The sequence below is a fragment of the Triticum aestivum genome, chromosome 1A (assembly GCF_018294505.1).
Source record: "Triticum aestivum cultivar Chinese Spring chromosome 1A, IWGSC CS RefSeq v2.1, whole genome shotgun sequence".
NCBI lineage: Eukaryota > Viridiplantae > Streptophyta > Magnoliopsida > Poales > Poaceae > Triticum > Triticum aestivum.
In genome coordinates, this window is record NC_057794.1 from 269320530 (window position 1) to 269325203 (window position 4674).

Here is a 4674-nt window from a genome sequence, read left to right on the forward strand (position 1 = left end):
ATTATCAACCTGGGGAGGGTGATCCTCTCTGCTCCATATGATTGGCTGTTCAGACCAGTGTAGATAACGGGGCACGGCCGGTTCAACAGGGTTGACTGCCCGCCTCTGAACCTTCTGGTCTCGCTTGTCCAAGCTAGTGGTGAAGACATGGTACTGCCCACTATTCAACTGCTTTAGGTTGCTCTGGTAACCTGACTGTTGCTGCTGCTGGTTATAACCACCCTGGTTGTTCTGATTATTTTGATTGTTATGTCCGCCCGGATTACCATTAAATCCTGAACCGGAATTTCCTCCATCGTAACCCGGCCCGGATCCTGAGCCACCGCCGGAGCCGTGATCATACCGAAAAGCATTAGAATTCTTGAACTCCTGCATAATAAAGCAACCCTTCCAAAGGTGGTTTGTTGGCACCTCCTTCGTCCCATGTCTTGGACAGGGCTGGCTCAGTAGATAATTTAGGCGATCCGGGTTAGGGTTGGGTGCCCCACTGCAATTTTTTGGTTTACCCTTGCGTTGCTGGCCATTGTCCTGCGCGTTGGTATTAGCCACAAAGTCCATGTTACCATCCACTTTACGCTTGCCTCCACCACCATTGCCTGCCCAGTGATGCTGCTTACCTTTGGAGTTGCTGTTCCTTTTTCCCTTCCCTGCCTTGTCATCATCAGATTCGGGATCCTTGGTACTATCAGAATCAACATACTTTACCAAAGCAGCCATGAGGGTCCCCATGTCAGTGCAATGACGCTTCATCTGTCCCAACTTCAGCTTTAGGGGCCCAAACCGGCAGTTGCCTTCTAGGGTTAAGATTGCGGTGTCAGCGTTGATGCGGTCTGATGAATGCAACACTTGTGAGACCCAGCGCACCCAATGAGTCGTCGATTCTCCTTCCTCCTGGACACAGGCAGCTAAGTCTACTATCGACATGGGCTGCTTACATGTATCCTTAAAATTATTGATAAACCGGGCTCGTAATTGGGCCCATGAACTGATAGAATTGGCCGGTAAGCTTTTTAACCAAGTGCGGGCCATTCCTTCAAGCATTATGATGAAATATTTCGCACATGCCGCATCATCCACATCCAGCATCTCCATGGCCATATCATAGCTCTCCACCCATGTCTCTGGGGGTTGATCCGCCGTGTAATTTGGTACCTTGCGCGGGCCCTTGAAATCCTTCGGTAGGCGCACATTGCGTAAAGCGGGGACAAGGCAAGGCACCCCCAAAGAGCTAGAAGTAACACCGGGTTCGACCGAAATAGTTGGACGAACTGGTGTAAGCTGCCGAGCCTGATATTGTGCGGCTAACTCGGCCTCCCTGCGTGCTCGGGCCCGGTCCACCACTTCTTGAGCGTTATCAGCACCACCCGTCGGGTTGTTGCCGCGGGGTGCTCCACGTCGTTCATTACTTGACACTGCCGGTTCCTCCATACGCCTGCTATAGCTTCGGCTTGGGCGTGGGGTCGAGTGGATCCGGTCGCGGCTGTACGAGTATGCTTCCTGTTGGTCCAAAGCTGTCCTAAGAAGCTCCTTGAACCGTCGCGTCTCTATCGCCTGCGGTGAGTCACCTACAATTGGAATGGCCTCCAGCCGTGCAGTAGCGGCGACGAGATTGTCCATTGGATTGGAGTAGTGACCCGGAGGTGTTGAAACAGCCTGAGGTATAACGGTGTTTTGACAAGGCGGATCCATCCGATGAGGCTGAACCGGCGCACCGGTCCCAGGAGCTTCCGCCCGGTTTCCTTCTAGCGAATTACTGGTTCCTGCTCCCGGGGTGTTGAAAAGGTCTCTGGCCTCGAAAACCGGAGGCAAACGGGATCGGTATTTCCTCCTCATGACTTCATGCGACGCGTTCTGGTCCAACATCAGCATGTAGGCTTGTGCGTCTAGAGCGGCCCGCTCTGTGGCCATCCTGGTATCCTCAGCTGCCAGGTCCGCCTTGGCCTGGGTGATCTGTTCCCTTACCTTTGCAATCTCCGCGTTGTGGACGTCCTGATCCGCCAGATTAGCTTCCGCCATAAGCACAGCCAATGCATCAAATAGCTCTGATAGAACTTGAGCCGGCGGGCGCACAGGGCCTCCTGCCCCGGCAGCCGTCGCCGCTGCTGAACCGAAGGTTGTTGCCACAGCGGTCGAAGAATGAAGCGCTACTTGTGTGCCGGACATGAATATTCCAACTCGGTTGGGCAGATCAGAGGGGTCCGGAATATTGTCGCCGTCGGAACAGCCCCCAATCCGGCCATCTTGTAGCTGATATAGAGATTCGGTTTCTCCGGTTGATGACTCATTGCCGGAGTAAATGACGGTCTCGCCGTCAGATCCCGATCCATCCTCATGACCTCCTCCATGGATGACTCCCACGAAGGCACGCTTCATGGCCATTTTAACCCGGGCAGATCACGCACGCTGAGTCGTTTCGACGAGGTCGGTGCAGATATCCGGCTCAAGGCCCGGTTCTCTGATCTTGCCGATGAAAACGTGTATGCTACCAAAGGGGACCCGGTACCCGTACTCAACTGAGCGGGCCTTAGGGCCCCAGCCTGCATCGCCGATGTAAAGCTTCCCGCGATGACTCTTAGTCATCCGGCCTACGGTGTAGCCCTTGAGCCCTTCAAAGCGGCCCTCCAAGAACTTGAAACCATCGTGCGATAGCCCCACGGTGGGCGCCAACTGTCGTGGTTTTGTCACGGCAGATGTCCTAGAGAAAGGACTTAGTCGTGGAGCCATCGCGATGGGTTAGATTGAAGGGGTTAAAGCGGACACATGGATGCAAGAGAGTTTATACTAGTTCGGCCCCTTCGATGAAGGTAAAGCCTACGTCTAGTTGTGATGGAATTGATGGGGTTTCGATGACCAGGGAGCAAACAAGCTTCGCCTATGTCTCGATTGTTGTCTGTTGTCCTTGAACCGCCGCCGGTCGTCCCCTTATATACGCGAGTGACACCCGTCGGTTCACAGAGTCCCAATACCGGCTCATAGATGTGTCCGGTTTGGTCTCTACTTATTCCTAACTTACAATACAAGTTAAATACCAACGCCGGTTTACGGCTACAGGCCTTGAACCGATTATGGGCCTTGAGCCCTCAACTGCCTTTTTGGGCTTTAACATACTTAACTACTGACGAAGTTAACCCGGCCCAGATAGGTCGGTTTACGCCCAGTAGTGATATCCCCAACAGTCCTTCTGAGTACCTCGATCAAACACATGTGGCAGATTTGCCTCTGATTTTTGGAAGCCTAATGGTGTTGTCTAGCCTTATTATGAGCACTATCATGTTTACCAACATGTTCACAAAGAATTTTAGGTCCATCCTTCCAATTCTTAAATCCGTTCTTAGTGAATGCTTGAACACCATAGTTGTCAGCTCTTGGTTGCTTAAGTAGAAAGCAACAAAAGGCTGCATTTTTATCAACGCTACATTCCAACCAGCCACTATGATTTTTGTACCAAGAATCATGAAAGCTTCTAAACCCTTTTCCTACCCATTTCCGTTCATATTTATGATTAGTTGGTCGGCAAGGGCCCATACTAATGTACTCCCTTCTAGCAAGATCTCTAATGTTGGGATCCAAATTTCCAATAGGTATTCTCTTACCAGGGTCTGGCTCAATATCACCGGGCTTTAGTTGAGCTGCGACACGAGGAACATCATCATTTGCTCGAGTTGAAGGGCATGTTTCTGTTACTATGGAATCAATGCTTTGTGGCTGAAAAAAGATGTCATTGTCCTGGCTCTTTTGTTCATCTTGTCTTCGGTATTCCTATTAATTGGAACAAATATTAGGAATCAGTGCTTTATGGTAATTTGAAGCATCAAGTTCAGAGAGAAAAAACATCTAATTTGAAGCTTTAAGTCCAGATACCCTGCTGCCTCCTTTCTCAAACTTAAAGTAATTAGGATTTGAGTGCCCGCACTGGGCAGAGGGGAAATACCTGGCTAGCTAGCCAGACGGTGGCGGCCTGGCAGGAGGCCGGAGGCAGGGCGAGGTCGCCGGACGAGCGTTCGGTGCAGCATCGCTGGACCTAGACAACTGGATGACAGGTCGTGCTAGGTCGCGGGACGAGCGGCGGGGTGCAGCCGCGCAGACGAGGTCGCCGGACAAGCAGACGGACGGGTCGCCGCCTTGCCGGACTAGCAGATGGACGGGGACACGAAGTGGCTGAGCGGCGGCTGGCGTGTGGCCTTTGCTCGGCTTCTCTCCTGCTCGAATGGCAGCTAGATCCTGCTCGATGTGTAGGGCTCCTCGTGGACTCCTGTGGTTCGATCTGACCGGGCAAGTGATGGGCTGGGCCGCGCCTACGCCCCGGGCCACTTTTGAAAATTTCTAAAATATAGGCCTAATTTTTTTCGCACGCCCTGGGCCATGGCCTTGGTAGCCTGGGGCCCAACTATGCCTTTGTACTACCTAACAACCTAACTTTTGCCATCAGCGTGCACACACACACACACACTACGCAACACACGCACACACACCACAATTCCGCTGCGTCCCGCATGTCCTGCGCGCACCCAACGCGTCTGATATGTCACCAATGTATCTATAATTTTTTATTGCTCCATGATGTTATATTATAAATCTTGGATGTTTTATAATCATTTTATAGTCATTTTATATCATTTTTTGGTACTAACCTATTGACATAGTGCCAAGAGGTAGCTGCTGTTTTTTCTATGT